This window comes from Monodon monoceros, unplaced genomic scaffold (genome assembly GCF_005190385.1).
Source record: "Monodon monoceros isolate NGI ecotype Baffin Bay Population unplaced genomic scaffold, NGI_Narwhal_1 Super_Scaffold_10, whole genome shotgun sequence".
Taxonomy (NCBI): domain Eukaryota; kingdom Metazoa; phylum Chordata; class Mammalia; order Artiodactyla; family Monodontidae; genus Monodon; species Monodon monoceros.
The window spans coordinates 53,378,890-53,402,236 of NW_021703766.1; the positions used below are offsets into that span (position 1 = coordinate 53,378,890).

Consider the following 23,347-nt stretch of genomic DNA (forward strand, 5'->3'; position numbering starts at 1 on the left):
TTGACAGGAGTTTTGCAATTCTCATCCTCATCTGTATAATTTAAAGAAATTTTAAATGTATTAGATTCTAAAGACACGAATCAATATCATCACAACTTAATCATCTATATTCAATCAACTCACCATCCACCTGGATCCAGTTTACCCTCTCTACTTTTACTAGGTGTTTCCATCTCATTCTGTTCACCTGTCTCCCTATTTCATCTTGGTCTGTGTCTCTTTTTATTCCCCTCTACACTCCTGCTGTTTCTCCCCTCTTATTTCTTCCCTCACACCTGTCCTGCCCCACTCTGCAACTTATTCCCCTTCGAGATGTTCTTTCTCTCCAACCTTTCTGATTCTGTCAAAAATCTGCAGGTATTTCTGCCTCTTGTTTGCCTCATCTCTGCCCTCCGGGTTACACTCCTTCTCTCCCTGTTACTCTCTCTTCCTCCCCACTCTCTGGAACCCCAGGTGGCTGTGCTTCCTTCCTGCTCTTCTTTCTTCCTCTGCTCTTGTCACCCTTTGGCTTCTTTCTCTGCCAGCACCATGATGCACTGAAGTCCATGGTTCCACGTTTTATCCTCTCCACGTCTGACGTACCTCACCACCGTTCGCCTCCCCCTCCTCCAGGGCAGCTCTCCCTTGTTGTTTTCCAATCCCTGGAGATCTGGCTTTTTCATTTACTTCTCTATTTTATTCACCTGCTACTTTCAAGGCTTAATCTCTTTCATTTTACTACCTCTTTGCAAGTCCCTCAGCCACCCTCTACGTTCCCATCGGTTCTCCCTCATGCTTTTCTCCTTCGCAGTTTTAATCTTTCTCTCTCAGTCGCTCAGTCTCTGCTTCTCCTGATGCCCCTCGCCCATTTAAGGGGCTGGAGACTGAATGAGATGCCCGCGGACCGGAAGAGCACATTTTTCAATAGAGCTGAATACGACACGGAACAACACTAGGTGTCACAAGGCTGGACCAGGTCACCTCCCCCAACGCGGGGTGAGGGGAAGGGCTGACCAGGAAGGCGAGGCCAGAGAAGCAGAAGAACCGGCCTTAGGAGGAGGCGAGGACAGAGGCGCTTGGGAGGGAGGGAGGGGGTCTCAGGAGAGGAGCAGGGCTCTACAGAACCCCAGGACCGCGGGAAGGACGCGTCCTGTCCGGGAGCGCGGCGGCCGGCGCTGCCCTCCAGGCGCCGAGAGGGCGAGGCTGCGGGGCGCGAATCCACCTCGCGGAAGACGACTTTACAGGGGGAGAGCGGAGGTACTAAAGAGTTTTAAACAGGAAAATGTCGCCAAAGACGGTGTCTACGTGGACCGAAGGCTGAAAAAGCCAAGGAAACGGACCAGCCTCAGAAAAAATTAAAACCCAAACGAAAATATACCCGACCTGCAACTGCAACGTCTGGATTTACTCTGAGACGGGTGCAGCGGAGGGTGTCGGTGGGGGGTGGGGGGCTGCACAAATTTACACTGGAAAGAAACTTACGCTCCGCTCTGCGACCTTGGCTCAGCACTCTCCGCTCTCCGCGTCCTTAGGAAAGGGCTGCTGGCGTTCGAGGGAGGGCTTCCGGGGCGGGGCCTAGGCGGAGCGCCAGCGGCGAGGGGCGGGGCGAGGAGAGCGCCCAGGTCTGCGCAATGAGCGCAGGAGGGAGGTGCAGGGAGCAGGGCGGGGTTGGTGCGCCTGTTACCTTGACTACATTCCTTTAAGTTACTGGCTGTTAACAGTTTTCACGTGTGGGCCAGTTATGTTGGAAGCCAAGATATTTCCTCTTAAGACTAAAAGGGTTTAATAAAAACCTATTTCTCACAGCAAGTTGTTCTGACGTCCTGCTAGTGAGGCTGAAGCAATTCACTGGTCTGGGAACTTGGGTCTCTAGGAGCGGAGAGGGAGGGGTTGACGTGGGCCATTAGTTGGATCCAGGAACACTTCCTAAATTTGAATTAATTTAAGCAGCTTTAAGAAATAAGAATGGGACTACTCTCTGTATTACAAATAACAAATACAAAACTCCCCCTGGGTAGAAATGGGCTATTTCATACTGACACCCTACAAAACTGCTTTTTTTTTTTCTATTCCCCATTCACGCAGAAGGGCAAACTCAACATAGTGCTGAGTTCCACAAACTCAGGGACAGTACCTGGAGGTCTGAGATGGAAGACTAAGACATGTGATCATTTAGGTCACTAAAAATTGCCTTAAAAACAGCAATACATTTTTAAAAAATTGTTATAAACTGCATTATTCTTTCTTTTATCCAGTGTGTTTTAATTATTTGCCTTTCTAAAACCAATTCTGTAAACAGTGACACAGAGTTGTATAAGCAACACTTTATACAGTGACAAACATCACAGTGTAAGTTTAAGCTGTAGAGCATAAGTGACTGACATATACTGTGAAATGATTATCACAATAAGTATAGTTAGCATCCAGAATTTCATATAGATAACATAAAAAGAGAAAGCAAACTAGAAGAAGAAACTTTTTTTTTCTTTTGATGAGAACTGCATTACTGTTTAAAAAACTTACTCTATTCCACACTTGGGAGAATTACTTTTAAGTATCTTTCCCCAAAACTTTTAATGAAATTGTACTTAAATACATAATAACACAATGTAATTTCAAATTGATTATATGTTCATTATGAACATAATTAGAATTTTTCACTTTTTATTTCCAAATATATTTTAGTTTTTTATTTTCTATTTCTTAAAGTTTTGTCGAGGGTGGGTAACAAAGCCTGAAAAATAACAGTCTTCAGAAGACACTGGGATTTATTTCCATTTAAAGAATAATTAAGTTGCAATATTTCTAACAGCATTTAGTAGAGAGGTATATTCTCTTTAATTTGAACCCCAAAGAAAGTAAAACTAGATTACCAAATATACAGTAACTTCATTTGGACCCCCAATATTTTTAAGGCAGTATCTGTTAGATAACATCTACTATAAACTATGCTTTATCACACCCCTACATGTGAAACATTTCAACCAGAGAGACATGGGAATCCATTGAAATAGGATGATGTTTACATAGGGAAATTAGCATACTCAAAGTATTTTCAGGTAAAATGAGCAGACTGTCCTGGTGTATAACTCACAGTAAGTTTAATTATCATGCATCATCTCATATAGATAAAATGAAGAGAAATCAAAATAGGAGAAAAAACTTTTCTTTGATGAGAACTGCATTATTCATTTTTTAAAGTTTTTTTTTTTTAATGTGGACCATTTTTAAAGTCTTTATTCAATTTGTTACAATACTGCTTCGTTATATGTTTTGGTTTTTTGGCCCCAAGGCATGTGGGATCATAGCTCTCCATCGAACCTGCAAGCCCCTTCACCGGAAGGCAAAGTCTTCACCACTGGACCGCCAGGGAAGTCCCCATTATTCTTTAAAATACTTACTCTATGCCACACCTGTGATGAATTACCTTGTGAATGTATATGGTGACTAAAAAAATTCCTTTTAAAAAAAAAGCAAAATAAAAAGATCTTAGAAGAACAAAATATGCTTAAGCTAGCAGAAGGTAGGAAAAAGGATCAGAGACAAATGAAATGTAGAATAAAACCAGAGAAAATGACAACAGTACAACATCGTTATTTGAAAAGGATAACAAAACTGACAAATCCTTATCCAGATTAACAACAAAGGGAAGACTCAAATGACTGAATCAGAAATCAAAGAGGGGACATTATAGCAGATTACAACTGATTCTTCAGAAATTTTTTTTTTAATTTAGAAGAAAATATTTAGACAATTCTATGCCTAAATATCAGATAACCTAGAAGAAATGGATAAATCCATACAGAACACAACCTACCAAGACAGAATTATAAAGAAATTAAAAATCTGAACAAGCCTATAACTTTTAAGGAGATTGAACCAGTATTCAAAAACCATTCAGCAAAGGAAAGCAAGATAGCTTCACTGCAAAATTCAACCCAACATTTATAAACAATTAAGACCAACCTTCCAAGGACTTCCTTAGTGGTGCAATGGTTAAGAATCTGCCTGCCAATGGAGACATGGTTTGATCCCTGGTCCAGGAAGATCCCACATGCCGCGGAGCAACTAAGCCCATGCGCCACAGCTATTGAGCCTGTGCTCCAGAGCCCCCGAGCCACAACTACAAAGCCCACATGCCACAACTACTGAAGTCCATGCACCTAGAGCCCATGCTCCGCAACAAGAGAAGCCACTGCAATGAGAAGCCCACGCACTGCAAAGAAGAGTAACCCCTGCTCACCACAACTAGAGAAAGTCCTTGAGCAGCAATGAAGACCCAATGCAGCCAAAATTAATAGCCAAAAATAAATAAATATTTTTTAAAAATCAACACATTTAAAAGACCATCATGACTAACAGGAATATATTCTTTTTTTTCTGTGTTTTTAAAAAATGTATTTGGTTGAAGTATACTTGATTTACAATATTCTGCTAATTTCTGTTGTATAGCAAAGTGAATCACTTATACATACAATACATATATTCTTTTCATATTCTTTTCCATTATGGTTATTAAGGATATTGAATATTGTTCCCTGTGCTATATAATAAACCAATGGAACAGAACAGAATGCCGCAAAATAATCCTTTCCAGTATGTAAAGTGTTTTGACAAGGGTACCAAGGCTTCACAAAGAGGAAAGGACAGTCTCACTAACAAATGGTGCTGGCAAACTAGATATCTACCAGCAAAAGAAGGAAGCTGGAACCTTACCTGCATCAAACGCAGAAATTCGGTGTGCCAAATGATACCATCAACAGAGTGAAAAGATAACCTCTGAGGGATGGAGGTGACGAAAGTCATTTAAAGAACACCCACGTGTCAGAGATTTAGGTTGATTTCACAGGTGAAGACCAATGATGGAATAAAATACCTTCTAGCCCTGAGGTCTCTTTCTGAACTTTCCATTCCACTCCCGACCACTGAGATTTTGAAGTCAGTGACTCACTCATTTAGCTTCAATGCATTATAATAAGTCTGAACATATTTCCTCTAGTATGTTTTTTCCAGAATTTACCAGGCATTCTTGCAAATGAATACATAACTTCCAAGTGCAGATTCTTTACTCCTGGCTTACAGAGGGTGACAGAGGGGGTTGTTGAAACTTATGATCTTACAGCCTATTGGTCAGAAGCACAGGTGATAATATACATTTGTGCTGCCACCTCAAGTGTGCTGAAAGGGATGGCAGTCCTGTGAGATCTGTAGGATCTCATGCGATCTCAGTACAGGCGGTGTCAGAATTGAGCTGAATTGTAGGATACACAGCTGGTGTCCCAGGAATTGCTTGTTGTGCAGAAAACTCCTCACACATCGGTGACCAAAAGTGTCAGAAGTGTTCTATGTGAGGGTGTTGTGGTGTGAGACATAGGAGACACAGAGGAAAGAAACACACAGTAGGAAGAAATGGATTTTTCCCTCCACAGGAGGAAGAAAATCAAGTTTTTCCTTTGTAAGAACACCCAACATAATGAGATAATTTTTCAAGATCTTCCAAGTACTCTACCAAGACAAACCATATTTTTGGCCATCAAACAAGTCTTGATAAATTATAAGAATTCAAGTTTACAAAATATTTCTATGAACACATGGAAAAAACACAAATCAATAAACAAAAAATATCTGGAAAAAGTATAATGGAAAATAATGACCACAAATATATGGAAAATAAAGACCTACTAACGAACAAGGTTGGAACAAGGAAGAAATTACAAAGGCAATTAGCACGTATTCTCAACTGAATGAAAATGAGAACAGAACATATGAAATTTACAACTGACCAGTACTTCAGGAGAAATTAAAAATTTGAAAATGAATAGCAATTTATTAAAACATCTGAAAACCTAAGGGCTCTTTCTTTTTTGTTTCTTTGTTTGTTTGCTAGGGTTTTGGTTATTTTGGTTATTAATGTGAACTTCCTGCTTGGCATGGGACTTACATCCATAACTGAGTTCACCCAGTTCTGAGGCTTACACAGGCGGGGGAAGGCAGGATCAGGTAAAAGGGCAAGGCTTGAGGTTATTTACAAACATTTGATTATGATACACCACTTTGAAATGTTATAACTGAGAACACATAGGCCACTGAGGGTAGTTGGACTACAAAAAGTAATATATTTCTAGATAAAATAAAAATGAATGGCTATTCTAATGGGAAGAGAAAACAGAAATTGGAAGTAATAAGGGTAATTATTTAGGAAAAGAATTCTTGACATCAAGATGTCAAAGGTGAAACAATTCCTGGAGATAATACATTCTTACCTGTAACCTTGACTCTGGGAGGTTAAGGTGGGGATGAAAAAACAAAGGTCATTGAAAGTGTACCAGTCAGCTTTCTAAAAGTTTTGCTGTGGTGACAAATATTCCTGAATTCTCACTGGATTATAACAACAAATATGTATTGCTTCCTCATATGACCTCTATCATTATTCACCTCTTGCTTATTTCTATAATTCAATTCTGTCATTAAGGGTAAAATTTCAGTCTACCCAAGAACATTCTTGCAGTAGAGAGGAAACAAGGCTATACAGAACAAAGACTTTGAAAGCATCCATGTAAACATGCCATTCTTTTTTTTTTTTAATATCTTAATTGGAGTAAAATTGCTTTACAATGGTATGTTAGTTTCTGCTGTATAACAAAGTGAATCAGCTATACATATACATATATCCCCATGTCCCCTCCCTCTTGCATCTCCCTCCCACCCTCTCTATCCCACCCCTCTAGGTGAACACAAAACACCAAGCTGATCTCCCTGTGCTATGTGGCTGCTTCCCACTAGCCATTTTACATTTGTTAGTGTATATATGTCATTGCCACTCTCTCACTTCGTCCCAGCTTACCCTTTCCCCTCCCCATGTCCTCAAGTCCATTCTCTACATCTGCATCTTTATTCCTGTCCTGCCCTTAGGTTCTTCAGAACCTTTTTTTTTTTTAGATTCCATATTATGTGTTAGCATACAGTATTTGTTTTTCTCTTTCAGACTTACTTCACTCTGTATGATAGTCTCTAGGTCTATCCACCTCACTACAAATAACTCAGTTTCGCTTCATTTTATTGCTAAGTAATATTCCACTGTATATATGTGCCACATCTTCTTTATCTATTCATCTGTCGATGGACACTTACGTTGCTTCCATGTCCTGGCTATTGTAAATAGAACTGCAACGAACATTGTGGTACATGACTCTTTTTGAATTATGGTTTTCTCAGGGTATATGCCCAGTAGTGGGATTAGTGGATCACATGGTAGTTTTATTTTTAGTTTTTTAAGGAACCTCCATACTGTTCTCCATAGTGGCTGTTATCAATTTACATTCCTACCAACAGTGCAAGAGGGTTCCCTTGTCTCCACACCCTCTCCAGCATTTATTGTTTCTAGATTTTTTTTTTTTAAACATCTTTATTGGAGTATAATTGCTTTACAATGGTGTGTTAGTTTCTGCTTTATAACAAAGTGAATCAGTTATACATATACCTATATCCCCATATCTCGTCCCTCTTGCATCTCCCTCCCTCCCACCTTCCGTATCCGCCCCCACTAGGTGGTCACAAAGCACCGAGCTGATTACATTGATCTTTATGGTCGTGCAGGCATTCCGACCTTAGAGGAGATCTGGTTAATATACAATGCAAATGCACATTGCACATTAAGGAGTGTTCAATATGGGCAGGAGTATGTTATGCTTACATTTCCTTGTGCTGCCTTAAACATTTTTTTTTCCGTCAGATGTTATTTTTTTTTTTAAACATCTTTATTGGGGTATAATTGCTTTACAATGGTGTGTTAGTTTCTGCTTTATAACAAAGTGAATCAGTTATACATATACATATGTTCCCATATGTCTTCCCTCTTGCGTCTCCCTCCCTCCCACTCTCCCTATCCCACCCCTCCAGGCTGTCACAAAGCACCGAGCTAATATCCCTGTGCCTTGCGGCTGCTTCCCCCTAGCTATCTACCTTACTACGTTTGTTAGTGTGTATGTGTCCATGACTCTCTCTCGCCCTGTCAAAGCTCACCCCTCCCCCTCCCCATATCCTCAAGTCCGTTCTCCAGTAGGTCTGCGTCTTTATTCCTGTCTTACCCCTAGGTTCTTCATGACATTTTTTTTCCCCTTAAATTCCATATATATGTGTTAGCATACGGTATTTGTCTTTTTCTTTCTGACTTACTTCACTCTGTATGACAGACTCTAGGTCTATCCATCTCATTACAAATAGCTCAATTTCATTTCTTTTTAAGGCTGAGTAATATTCCATTGCATATATGTGCCACATTTTCTTTATCCATTCATCCGATGATGGGCGCTTAGGTTGTTTCCATCTCCGGGCTATTGTAAATAGAGCTGCAATGAACATTTTGGTACATGACTCTTTTTGAATTTTGGTTTTCTCAGGGTATATGCCCAGTAGTGGGATTGGTGGATCACATGGTAGTTTTATTTTTAGTTTTTTAAGGAACCTCCATACTGTTCTCCATAGTGGCTGTTATCAATTTACATTCCTACCAACAGTGCAAGAGGGTTCCCTTGTCTCCACACCCTCTCCAGCATTTATTGTTTCTAGATTTTTTGATGATGGCCATTCTGACTGGTGTGAGGTGATACCTCATTGTAGTTTTGATTTGCATTTCTCTAATGATTATTGATGTTGAGCATCCTTTCAAGTGTTTGCTGGCAATCTGCATATCTTCTTTGGAGAAATGTCTGTTTAGGTCTTCTCCATTTTTGGATTGCGTTGTTTGTTTTTTTGATATTGAGCTGCATGAGCTGCTTGTATATTTTGGAGATTAATCCTTTGTCAGTTGTTTGTTTGTAAATATTTTCTCCCATTCTGAGGTTGTCTTCTCATCCTGTTTATGGTTTCCTTTGCTGTGCAAAGCTTTTAAGTTTCATTAGGTCCCATTTGTTTATTTTTGTTTTTATTTCCATTTCTCTAGGAGGTGGGTCAAAAAGGATATTGCTGTGATTTATGTCATAGAGTGTTCTGCCTATGTTTTCCTCTAAGAGTTTTATGGTGTCTGGCCTTACATTTAGGTCTTTAATCCATTTTGAGTTTATTTTTGTGTATGGTATTCTAATTTCATTCTTTTACATGTAGCTGTCAAGTTTTCCCAGCACCACTTAAAAACATGCCATTCTATTCACACCAAATGGGCCAAGGAACTCAAATGACCAAGCCTGCATAAAATAGGGAGGGAAGAGCAATCCTCTCAAAGGGATGGAAGGGTTGCCTATGTCAATTGGCCAAGCTTGATATCAAAGGGCAGACATGCATGACCTCATAGGAGGGTGATAAATGATTGGAAATAATATTGTAATATGTGATTAGTACAGCTTCATCAGAAAGAAGTCCCTAGCCACAGCAATTGGACAAGAAAAATAAAAGGAATCCAAATTGGGAAGAAGTAAAACCGTCACTGTTGGCAGATGACATAATACTATACATAGAAAATCCTAAAGATGCCACCAGAAAACTACTAGAGCTCACCAATGAAGTGGGTAAAGTTGCAGGGTACAAAATTAATATACAGAAATCTGTTGCATTTGAATACAGTAAAACCAAAATATCAGAAAGTGAAATTAAGGAAACAATCCCATTTACCATCGCATTAAAAAGAATAAAATACCTAAGAATAAACCTACCTAAGGAGGCAAAAGACCTGTACTCAGAAAATTATAAGATACTGATGAAAGAAATCAAAGATGACACAAACAGAAAGATATACTGAATCCTTCTCCTAGAGTAATGGAAACAGAAGCAAAAATAAACAAATGGGACCTAATGAAACTTAAAAGCTTTTGCAAAGCAAAGGAAACCATAAACAAAATGAAAGAACAACCTACAGAATGGGAGAAAATATTTGCAAATGAGACAACCAACAACGGGTCAATTTCCAAAATATACAATGGCTTATATAGCTCAATATCAAAAAACCAAACAACCCAATAAAAAAATGGGCAGAAGACCTGAATAAACATCTCTCCAAAGAAGACATACACATGGCCAAAAGGCAGATGAAAAGATGCTCAACATCACTAATTATTAGAGAAATGCAAATAAAAACTACAAAGTACCACCTCACACCGGTCAGAATAGCTATCATTAAAAAGTCTACAAACAATAAATGCTGGAGAGGGTGTGGAGAAACAGGAACCCTTGTACACTGTTGGTGGGAATGTAAATTGGTGCACCCACTTCGGAGAACAGTATTGAGGTTCCTTAAAAAACTAAAAATAGAGTTACCATATGACCCAGCAATCCCACTCCTGTGCATATATCCAGAAAAATGAAAACTCTACTTCAAAAAGACACATATACTCCAATGTGCATCACGACACTACTTACAACAGCCAAGACACAAAAGCAACCTAAATGTCCATCAACAGATGAGTGGATAAAGAAGATGTGGTACATACATGTATACAATGTGATATTACTCAGCCATAAAAGACAATGAGAGAATGCCATTTGCAGCAATATGGATGGACATAGAGATTTTCATACTAAGTGAAGTAAGTCAGATGGAGAAAGACAAATATCATATATCACTTATATGTGGAGTCTGAAATAATGATACAAGTGAACTTAATTATAAAACAGAAACAGACTTAGAGACAGTAGAAACAAACTTATGGTTACCAAAGGGGAAACGAGGGGAGGGATAAATTAGGAATGTGAGATTAACATATACACACTCTATATATAAAATAGGTAATCGACAAGGAACTATTGTGTAGCACAGAGAACAATATTCAATATCTCATAATAAACTATAATGGAAAAGAATCAGAAAAAAATATACATATAAGTGAATCACTTTGTGATACATCTGAAACATAGTAAATCAACTATACTTCAATAAAAAAATAAATAAAAGAAAGTTATCTTTACTTTGTTCACACACAAAATACATTCACCTCAGTTCCAACTGAATTGAAAACAAAAAAATGTCTATACGAACACAACTTCCATCACCAATGAGGATCTCATAATGGTCTCATGAGATCCCTCTTGCTTGGAAAACAGCTTGTTCATTCATAATATCAGGTCTTGATTGTAATATTACATCAAGGGAAGTTGAAAACAAAATGCCATACTACTATCTTTTCTGTTACTGAAAGGATATCCACGGGAGATCACACTACTCCCAGGAAACATTTGCAAAAATCTGGACACACCTTTTAGTGTCACAACTGGGGTAGTGCTTCTGGTGTCTAGTGTGTACGGTTCAGTGATGCTGGTAAACGTCCTACAATGCATGGAACAGCTTCACACAACAAAGATTTATCTCACTCACAATGTCAATAGAATCAAAAAGTTATGCCATGTAAACATGAACTGAAAGGAAAGAGGAGTGTCTTCTTAATAGCAGATAAAGTTCAAAGAAAATAAAATTACCAAGGGTAATAGCAAACGACATAATGAAAAAAGGGCCAATCCACCATGAAGACCACACAATCCTAAGTGTATATGCACAAAAGAACAGCAGCAAAATTTGTGAAGCAACAACTGATGGAACTGAAAGGATCAATAACACAAATCCACAATTATACCTTGAGATTTTGATACATCTCTCTCAGTAACTGACAGAACAAGGACAAAGAAAATCACCTTACATGGATGAACTCCATACTACCATCAAATCATGGGATAGAATCAAGAATTTTAGGACAACATTAAAAAACAGCAGATTACACATTATTTTCAAAAATATGTCAGGATACATAAATCACAGCAATATCTTTTTGGATGCATCGCCAGTAGCCAACTCCCACATTGAGGTTTGTTTGGGACAGGCTGGTTGACATGAAATCTCATAGGCATTTTTCCAATTATATCTGAGTCAAAATCCTGAGGATGATTCGTAGCTCCCATCACTATGACCTGGCACCTGTGATCAGTACCCAATCCATCCCAAAGACTCATCAACTGAGCTTTCATCATAGCTGTAGCTTCATGGTCAGAACTTGAACGTTTTCATAGAAAGGAGTCAATTTCATCTATAAAGATGATGGAAGACTGTGGCTTCATGGCAGGGAGAAAACAGCAGCAGGTAGTTTCTGAGATTCTCCATACCACTTACCGGCCAGTGTTGAAGGCTGAAGGTTAAGAAAACAACCTGCTTTTTTGGCTGTAGCCTTGGTAATCAATGTTCTACCACAGCATGGAGGCACATAGAGAAAAAGCACCTTCTGGAGGCTGCAGAACCTTGGAATTTTCAAACAAATGTTTCTTTTTTTTTTTTTGGCGGTACACGGGCCTCTCACTGTTGTGGCCTCTCCCGTTGCGGAGCACAGGCTCCAGACACGCAGGCTCAGCGGCCATGGCTCACGGGCCCAGCCGCTCCGTGGCATGTGGGATCTTCCCGGACCGGGGCACGAACCCATGTCCCCTGCATCGGCAGGCGTACTCTCAACCACTGCACCACCAGGGAAGCCCCAAATGTTTCTTTTTGATAGGTAAGATGACTGTATCTTTCAGATCCATAATGACATCATTTAAACCTCCTATATCACTCCAAGTAACATACGTGTTCAGACGGTCTAGTTGATGAGCAGCAATACCCATTTCATATTCTGAAAGCTTCACATTTTTCACGCCAATTGGCTTAATTTTTCTGCCTGTTTCAGAGCTTTTGCTTTCTGATTGGATGAATTGCATCCATCATCCATTCGATTGTAAAGTATGTTATTGCATCAAATATCATCAAACAGAAAATTAAACCAACATCATTCCGACCCAGGGGACGAGAAAAGGCTTCAGCATGTTCCATCTTGATTGTTAACAGTCGCATAAAGAACAGGAAATTGTTAACACCACCATTCTCTGCGAAAGGGTGCCTAGGCTTGAAGAACCATCTCCATTTTTGCACTAGGTCGTACCAGTGCCTGTGCAACAATCAGATCTGGCTCATTCTGGCCACCTTCACCTAGGACCCTGGTTCTGAGGTCACCCAAGACAACCCCATGCCCCTGCGGCAAGCCAGCTACCTAAACTTTCCCTGGAAATGACCTAACTCATAGGGGCAGCACTAACAGAGACCTAAGGGCCTAGGCCAGGTGGACGGCAAGGTGAGGACTGGGACGCCCTTGGAGGTTAATCCAATGGATACCAAGGGCTGCGGGAAGCTGGGGGGTGGCACTAAGGTGGGGGGTGAGAGGAAAGGGAGGTGACCTTTCCAGCTTGGCTTCCCAGATCCGATCTGGTCCGCAAAGGACCTCAGCTGGACACTTCACCCCTGCCACAAAGCCCTGTGGGAACCCATGACTCACTCCCTCACAGATACCTCACTTTAAAAAAAAAAAAAATTTATTTTTGGCTGCATTGGGTTTTCATTGCAGTGCACGGACTTCTCATTGCTGTGGCTTCTCTTGTTGCAGAGCACAGGCTCTAGGTGTGCGGGCTTCAGTAGTTGTGGCGGGCGGGCTCAGTAGTTGTGGCTCACGGGCTCTAGATCACAGGCTCAGTAGTTGTGGTGCACGGGCTTAGCTGCTCCACGGCATGTGGGATCTTCCCAGACCAGGGCTTGAACCCGTGTCCCTTGCATTGGCAGGTGGATTCTTAACCACTGGGCCACCAGGGAAGCCCAATACCTCACTCTTCAAAGGCCAACATACAGAGACAAAAGGCAAAAGCAGTAATAGGATAGAAGCATGGGCCAGACCTATCTGCTGGTCTTACATGGTCTACTGGGGAGGCGTCTGTGGCTCACACTGGGGACATAAACACTGGTGGCAGACATCTCGGGAAGCATTCATCTGCATGAGCTCTTCAGGAGGCTGACATGTCAGCACCAAGACCCAGCTCCATCCAACAGCCTGTAGGTTCCTGTGCTGGGACTGCTCAGGCTAAACAAGAAACTGGGTGGGGACACAGCCCCAACCATAGCCGACAGGTTGCCTAAAGAAATCCTGAGCCCACAGCCATCTCTACACATGCATCTACACCTGGCCCTGCCCACCAGAGGGCCAAGACCCAGCTCCACCCACCAGTGGGCAGGCACAAGCCTCGAGACCAGCCTCACCCACCATGGGGCACACGTGAGAAGCAAAAAAACTGAAGTCCTGCAGTCTACAGACAGAATCTGCAAACACAGGCCAGACACAACCCTGGGACCAGCTGGCCCCTGACCCTTGGCTTGCAAGAGGGGAGTGTACTGCTCTCCAAAGGATGTCGCCTAAAGTGGGAGACACCTTCTCATCTCTCCAAGGATGAGAAGCTCAGCTAACCTACCACATACCTAAAAATACAAATAGCAATTTAGACAGAATGAGGCAACAGAGGATTATGGTTCAGATAAAGGAAGAAGATAAAAGCCCAGAAGAACTTAGTTACATGAAGATATGCAATCTACCAAAGGAAGAGCTCAGAGTAATGACCATAAAGGTGATCAAAGATGTCAGAAGGAGAATGGATGCACAGAGCAAGAAATGAAAAGTTTTTAACAAAGACTTAGAAAGTATAACAATCCAACAGAACTGAAGAATACAACAACTGAAATGTAAAGAAAAAAACAAAAAACTAGAAGGAATCAACAGTAGACTAAATGAGGCAGAAGAATGGTCAGTGAGCTGGAAGACAGAGTAGTGGAAACCACCCCCGAACAGAAAAAAGAAAAAAGAATGAAAAGAAAGGAGGACAGTTTATGAGACCTCTGGGACAACAGCAAGTGTGCCAATATTCACATTATAAGGGATCCAGAAGGAGAAGAGAGAGAGAGGGCCTGAGAAAATATCTGAAGAAACAATAACTGAAAAATTCCCTAACAAGGGAAAAGAAAGAATCACCTAAGTATAGGAAGCGCAGAGTTCTATATCCATATAAAAACTTCACAGTAAACACAAACCAAAAATCTGTCATAGATACACATTCAGAAAGCACCTGAGGGCTTCCCTGGTGGCACAGTGGTTAAGAGTCTGCCTGCCAAGGTGGGGGACAGGGGTTCGAGCCCTGGTCCAGGAAGATCCCACATGTCATGGAGCAACGAAGCCCATGTGCCACAACTACTGAAGTGTACGCGCCTAGAGCCCACGCTCCACAGCAAGAGAAGCCACCACAATGAGAAGCCCGCACACCACAGCAAAGGGTAGCCCCCACTCGCCACAACTAGAGAAAGCCCGCATGCAGCAACAAAGACCCAACACAGCCAAAAATAATTAAAAAAAAAAAGGAAAGCACCTGAAAAGATGCTCAACATCATGGGCTCTTCCACTTTGTACAGCTCCATGGAGCACCTCTTTATTTACTAGGTGGGATGCTGCCCAATGCATGAATCATTCAATAAAGCCAATTAGATCTTTCCATTTCCTTGGTTGAACTGCTGTACACAAATTGAAGTCAAGAGTCTGAAAGGCACTGCTATATGATTTGCATTATAGTCATTTGAATATTCTGCAATAGAGTGTGGAGAGAATAACCCAAGTACAAATTACGAGTATATAATCTCCAACTTGTATGTTGCTTGATCCCATATTGGAAAGATTGTTATAGATGCTTTCAATCCTGAGATACTAACGGTGCATTGCTAGCTTCTGCTATAAAGTACAGAGACGGAATAAAACTGTTGGAAAAAGGAATAACATACATCCAGTGTTGTGACAAAGTTGATTATTTTATTAGTTAAAACAGGAGACTAATGATACATTCTGAATAAAACAGCAGCAAAATGTAACGGCGAGAGTTAAGTGTGAATCATATACATACACACACTATTCTGAGTATTTTCATTAAATGTTCCTCTCCAGAATATTTCTCTCTTCAATTTCCAACAATAAGACTAATTTTCCTTTAAACATAGATATATAAAACTACTATTGCCACTCAATGAAGAAAGTGACCAAGTCTACCCCTGCATTATTGCTACTGGATAAACAGTCCCCAGTAACCTGTCACTCTCCTCTCAGGTAAAAAAAAGCCCAGGGACTTCCCTGGCGATCCAGTGGTTAAGTCTCCTGGTACCAGTGCTTCCATTGGAGGGGGCACAGGTTCCATTCCTGGCTGGGGAACTAAGATCCCCCATGCTGTACGGCAAGGCCAAAAAATTTAAAAAATAAAAATAAAACCCAATCACTTGATATTCTTCCTGCGTTGTTCATGGTCAGCTGGTAAAGCATTCTGCACCATAACACACAGTGGTCTATCTATGAAAGGGCACCCTGAATATAATAATCATGATGAGTCAAGTCACAGTCTTACACTATTCTCTGGCCCTCCCTCATGCTAATTCACACACTATTGAAGTTAATAATTCAGGGGCCTTGTTTTTCCAGGGAACATGGATGCGAATGAACCACAACTAATGAAGTTGGCCCCTTCATCTTACTGATTCCTTCCCAGAGACTGCCATCAAGGCCTGTAATGAAGGCATAAGATCACCATGTTTCCAATGCTAAGCTCTTACTGCTCGCTGCAGGCCAATAAATCCAGAGACTAGTTGCTGGGACAAGGAATGACAACTTTATTCAGAAAACCAGCAGACCGAGAAGATAGTCAACAACTGATCCAAAGAATCATCTCCCCTGAGTTAGAATTCAGGCTTCTTTTTTTTTTTTTTTTTTTTTTTTTGCCGTACGCGGGCCTCTCCCGTTGTGGAGCACAGGCTCCGGACGCACAGGCTCAGTGGCCATGGCTCACAGGCCCAGCCGCTCTGCGGCATGTGGGATCTTCCCGGACCGGGGCACGAACCCGTGTCCCCTGCATCGGCAGGCGGACTCTCAACCACTGCGCCACCAGGGGAGCCCCAGGCTTCTTTGATACTAAAAGGGGAGAGAGTAAAGTCCTGCTTCAGATCAGACTCCCGTGAAATAAAATTTATACTTTATGGCAAGACAAGAAAAATTTACATAAATTCTTCTCTGCCTTTTGGCTTCCTCTCTCCCAGCACTGTGCATTGTGTATTTGCCTGATACATCAACCAAACCTGACCCATCAGCAGGAATAAATACTCAACCGTAAAGACACATTCTCCTAGCATCAACAAGGCAACTCCTTAAAAGATAACATTCCTTTTTGATCTTGTAAAGGTTCACATGACCTACCACGATGATGCTTAGACCTGGATTATGTGAACTGTCAAAAATATGTCACTTGGGGCTTCCCTGGTGGCGCAGTGGTTGAGAGTCCGCCTGCCGATGCAGGGGACACGGGTTCGTGCCCCGGTCCGGGAGGATCCCACATGCCGGGGAACGGCTGGGCCCGTGAGCCATGGCCGCTGAGCCTGCGCGTGCGGAGCCTGTGCTCTGCAATGGGAGGGGCCACAACAGTGAGAGGTCCGCGTACAGCAAAAAAAAATATATATATATATATATGTCATTTGATGTATAACTGTCTGTCTCACAAAAATTATATAACTGTGCTTTGATTTCTAACAGGCAGAACAGTTCTCAGAGCTTTCTGAGATGCTCTTCCCAGGATACAATCCTCTATTTTGGCTCAAATAAAACTTTCCATTTTTTTCTTAGATGCACTGGTTTATTTTCTGGTGACACTCTGGAAGGGGTATGTTAATTTCTTCCTTCCTGAAGCCATTCACAGGTGGGTCTGGTCAGGATGCTTCCTGGGAGCTAAGCAAAGGTATTTTACATTAACACTCATTACAAGGGTGGCAGTGTATCCAGAGATGGCCCATTATATATAATTTAAGTGTATAGGCAACATCCCTTTAGTGACTGACTTCTACCAAAAGCAATAGAATACAAAGGTTAAAGTAAAAGAAACAAGTCCAATATGGAATCATATTTCTTCTTCTCTATTACTTCATCCTTTTTTTTTGGCCGCACCCTGCAGCATTTGAGATCTTAGTTCCCCGAGCAGGGATCAAACCCACACCTGCTGCATTGGAAGCACAGAGTCTCAACCACTGGCCCACTAGGGAAGTCTCTGTTCTCCCCTATTACTTCAAACTTCAGATTGAAAAGCACAAATAGTAATGTATGCTTTTTGAGAAAAATCAAATAATTTAATATTTTATACACTGAAGACAATGGGCCATTTCCATACATGTCCTTCTTCCTCAAAATACACATCATGTCATAAGTTTTAACAGCGGGTGACTTGTCATGGTTCTGCTGTATGTAATATCTCAAAGAGGTAAAGATTTATTCCTAGTATGCATTCTCTAGTGTATGGGCTGTTGTAAGAATTGCTCAAAATATTCACCAGATGCCTTAAATTTTTAAGAATTCTCCCAAATATGTGTTCTTGGGTGAACCATACGGACACACTATTTCAAAGAGCTTCCATGTGTATATATATTGACCTGTATGAATGCTCTCAACACCAAAGGTGTGCATACTTGATGTAAAAATTTACAACATCCATTACATTTGAAAGTTCGCTCTTCAACATAAATTCTCACTGTTCTACATTTTTGATCTTCAAAAATGAGACTTAGCAAACCATATTGCTTTGAGTGGTTTCTCTCCAGTATGTATTCTCCAATGAACTCAAAGATGTGATTTTCGACTAAAGGCCTTGCCACACTCATTACATTTGAAAGGTTTCTCTCCAGCGTGAATTCTCTTATGAACTGCAAGGTTTGATTTCCGACTAAACATCTTGCCACACTCATTACATTTGAAAGGTTTCTCTCCAGTATGAATTCTCCAATGAACTCGAAGGTGTGATTTTTGACAAAAGGCCTTGCCTCATTCATTACATTTGAAAGGTTTCTCTCCAGTATGAATTCTCCAATGAAGTCGAAGATGTGATTTTCGACAAAAGGCCTCTTCACACTTATCACAGCTGTAAGGTTTCTCTCCAGTATGAACTCTCTCATGCCTTAAAAGGGCTCCCTTTACACTAAAGGCCTTGCCACACTCATTAAATTTGAAAGTTTTCTCTACAATATGTACCCCCTGATGACTTATAAGATATGAATTTCGACTAAAGAACTTGCCACACTCATTACATTTGAAAGGTTTATCTCCAGTATGAATTCTCCAAAGAATTCGAAGATGTGACTTTTGTCGAAAGGCCTTACCACATTCATTACATTTGTAAGGTTTCTCTCCACTATGGATTCTCTGATGACTTAAAAGAAGGGTTCCCTTTACACTAAAGGCCTTGCCACAGTCATTACATCTGAAAGCTTTCTCCACGTTATGTACTCTGATGATCTGTAAGATGTGCATTTTGATGACTTGTAAGGTGTGATTTTAGACTGAAGACCTTGCCACACTCATTTGAAAGGTTTCTCTCCAGTATGTATTCGACAATGAACTTGAAGATATGGTTTTTGACTTACCTTTTTTTTGCCTTACCACATTCATTACATTCATAAGGTTTCTCTCCAGTATGAACTCTCTGAAGACTTGCAAGGGTTCCATACTGACTAAAAACCTTGCCACAGTCATAACACTGATACGGTTTCTCTCCAGTATGAACCCTCCGATGAGCAGCAAGGTGTGAGCTTTGGCTAAAGAGTTTGCCACATACATACATTTATATACACTTTTTCCTATATGAATGATCTGATGTCTCCTGAGGTATGAGCTGCCATTAAAGGTTTTGCCACACTCATTACATTTGTAAGGCTGCTCCACAGTATGAATCCTCTGATGGGTTGCAAGCTTTGCATTATGACTAAAGACTCTGCCACACACATCACATTTCTGTAATTTCTCTCTTGTGTGGATGATCCGATATCTAATGTGGTGAGATCCCTGAAGAAAGGTTTTGCCACACTCATTACATTTGTGAGGTCTTTCCCTGAGTGCTTTCTGATCTTGTGTCTGTATTGAAAGATGGATAAAATCATTCTCATATGTATTAGGGACGTTGGTTTTGACATTAGGAGGAATTCTTTGAAGTGGTGAAAATGAGGAACTACTGTTGTTAGACCTTTCAACTTCATCACATTCATAAAATATCCCATCAGTTTTAAATATCTACAGTTTCTCTTGAACATTTAATCCAAGCCTATTTCCAGTGGGTTTGATCCCTACATCCCTTTTACCATGTCAATCTCTTTCATCAGTGAGATTTCCATTATGGGTTATAGGCATTCCTTTGTCATTTCTTTCATTACCTCTGCACCAACACTGAAAGTCATACATATCTTCCTGGATTTCTCTGATGTGCAAATGTTTTGACTTCATGGTTTTCAGGTCTTCCCAACATCAGTGTTTGGAACACTTCTCCTGGATCAGTGTTCGCTTTTGGTTGTAATTGCTTGATCACATGTATAGGAAAAATATCTACAAGACATAAACATCTATAGGTATCCTGTCACTACAATTCACAAATAAATATTTCGTGTTGAATACATGATATTACACCAAAAGTAATACTTATACCAAGCACAGTTAGGAAACTTTCCAAACATGATCTTAAAAGTTTGATAAACTCAAAGCATGTAATGCTTAACTAAAGAAAGAGTGATAAAATATAATTCAAATTACTTTTACGGTAGTCTAGTTTCAAACTCCTAAGACAAAAACGCTCACATTTGACAAACATATGTCAGCTCTCAGAGAAAGGGTATTTTTCCACCATAACCCCAAAGACCATACTCATTAACAGTAAACATGCTGCTGGCTCATAATTGAGGAGAAAAATTTTTATACTGCAGATATATTCTGCCTACTTCCTATACATAAATCAATGCTAAATAACTGACAACATATTGTAATGGTAAATAATACAAAATTAGCTCTGCCAATGAATAATCTAAGTAACTGGCTCTTTAGAATTGTAAAACAGATACAGCATAGAGAAAGTGAAGAATCCAACAAAACAGTTGTTAAGAAAATAATGCATTTTTCTAAATCATGCTATAAAACTATGTACCCATAAGGAAAAGCATTTTATAACATTAACAAGTAGTACGTTAGTCGTATTGCATAATACATGCTGAACAACCACCATCTGTAAATCACACGTATAAATTAATATGTAAAATATTCTTCAGTTCTCTATCAGGCAATAAGTAGAGAATTCCCTATCTATGCAGTACCATTAAAAAGGTAGTTCCAAAATATATGGAATGAACAGTGAACACTTTGTATACTCATTAACTGAGGTCAGACACGTTGCTGAGAACAAAGTGCAAACGAAAAGCAAGCAGGATATAATGAAGACAAAGGTGTATCATGAAAAACATGACAGAATACTAACATATCTTTTTCTAAAAAAGTAACTTTTCACTATTTATGAAAAAACATGCAATATTCTAAGCCATCTAACAGCAAAAATTTGTTTTAAAAGGCTTGAGGTAAATTAACATGATTTTTAAAATCAGGGCAGTAGATGCACAGGTTTATGTACATTAACCCAACTGACACAGAAAGGGGTGACAGAACCATAACTTGAATCCGGACCTATAGACTGAGAACGCTCATTCTTAAGCATGACCACCCACAGGCAGGACAGATTACCAAATAATACAACTAATACCAGAAGTTTAGAAAGAAAACGTCAAGGGAGATGCAAGAAGAAGTCAGCTGTGTAACTACTAAGTTTATTCGGCCGTCCCTCTGGGAAATGGTTTCTGAGTCATCACTGCGGCAGGTAGTGCCTTGGGTCATGTCCTGAGAAAGTTGTTCAACAGATTATGAGGGATCATTTCTACAGTGTGAGTGATGTGGAATGTGGATGGATGGGTGAAGGAGTGCTGTCGATTTGGGGACCACAAGGAGAACAACTTAAATATTGGAGCAAATGACAGTGTTTCCAGGACATCAAGATACCATGTGAGGAAAAGTCAGGACTGAGAAAGGATTTGAGTGGTGGGCAGCGTATATGTATACATGGGAGCACAGCTGGTGACTGCGTACCTGTGTGAATATAACTGTACGAGGGCAACTAAAATACTGACCTTAAAAAAAAAGAATTGGTTTAGCAATTGATATGATACTGTCGATTTTTAACTATGAGAATTATACTATGAGTATAGGACAGAAAGAAGAGAGATTTAAAAAAGGAGAGAGTGCGATGCTGTAGGGAGAAAGCAGGATTATATCTATTATATGATTTGCTGTGTAATGTATCCAACTGTATATTCCATAATTTCCACTGTCATACTTACATTCCAGAAAAACACATAATATTCCAGGAGATTGCACAAGAATGTTCTTAGCAAAAATCAGAAGAAAAAAAAACAGGAAAAGGCCATCTAAAGGAGAAGAATGAGTTTCTTCTGTACACACATGTGCAGATACAAAGAAACCGAATAAACAGTCCAGTAGAGTAGGAGGCCATGATTGTAAAAGTGAGTCTCCCTAAATCTGTGTTCCCCTGCTGTTTGATTAACCTCTCTATCCAAAATTTTATTCCATTTCTTGTCTTCCCACACCTGTTCCCCTCAAGACTGAGCAGTATCAAGAAAACGGGGGATTGAAACAAACGGGACCCAGCAGGGCCCTCCTAGATACCTCCTAGATACCAAAAGCCTTTCCAAGTGCCGTGATTCCTCTTGGTAGAAAAAGGCTTCGGTCTCCTGGATCTTCCCTGAGTTTCAAAGAGCAGATTCAAGCAGATACTCATTAGGGGAAGGAGGGAATGCAGAAAGAAAGGAAAAGCAAGCCCAACATAATCTTTCCCATGACTCATAGCTTAAACTGATACCTTGATCTATGAGCCCAAACTGTGGCTTCAACCAGCTGCCCCAAGAGGACTGAAAAAATTGATGACAGTCAGAGGGCCAAGTGAGAAGTAAAATTCTTAAGCCGTCACATCGGTTCTAAGTAAATAATAAAATGTCACAACTATTGCTTTTGCTTTCTCCCAGAAGGAAGTTAAGGGATCAGAAGACTGTGATTAGGAATTTGTTTTGCAGGAACCTACAGAATAATCAGGAAGATGCCACAACATGGTGCCCAAAGTCTGCAGCTGAGATCTTACAGGGAAGCTGGGATCACAGACACTCCCCTCCCTTCTCCCCTTTTCTCTCCAAAAATCTTACACCCTGGCCAACCCGCAAGATGCATTTGAGGCAAGTTTAGGTCTACCATCTTCCGGGTTGGTGCCTCTTTGATTAATAAACCTTTCTCTGCTCCAAACTCCAAAGTTTCAGTTTGTTTGGCCTCACTGAGCACACAAACTTGGGTTCAACCTCATTATGTTTGAATATGTTCTCTGTTCAGAAAAGGTATAGGACTATGCTGAAAGCCATGCTTCAATGGAGTAGCTCCTCAGACCTCTCATCATACTTAATGGTGAAAGAATGAAAGCTTTTCCTCTAAGATCAGAAACAAGACGAGGATACCTGCTCTCAGTATTTCTAAAAAAACATAATACCCGAAGTCCTAGAAAGAACACAGACGCAGAAAAAGAGATAATAGGGATCCCAATAATGAGAGGAAGCAAAATTATCTCTGACATTATATAACATGTAGGAAACCCTGAAGGGCTTCCCTGGTGGTGC

At 40.4% G+C, this 23,347-nt stretch overlaps 1 protein-coding gene and 2 pseudogenes across 1 annotated transcript in view; all 3 read right to left on the bottom strand.

The window, feature by feature from the left end:
• The window catches only part of LOC114907431 (zinc finger protein 160-like), an 80,840-nt gene extending 79,324 nt beyond the window's left edge, over positions 1-1,516 (bottom strand). The window contains exon 1 of the mRNA XM_029243089.1: positions 1,462-1,516. The gene's annotated coding sequence lies outside the window, so the exon portion shown is untranslated. The remainder of the gene's footprint in view (positions 1-1,461) is intronic.
• A 10,119-nt stretch (positions 1,517-11,635) lies between these two features.
• Positions 11,636-12,763, bottom strand: LOC114907469 (annotated as a pseudogene).
• A 4,967-nt stretch (positions 12,764-17,730) lies between these two features.
• Positions 17,731-22,934, bottom strand: LOC114903498 (annotated as a pseudogene).
• Between the last annotated feature and the right edge of the window lie 413 nt (positions 22,935-23,347).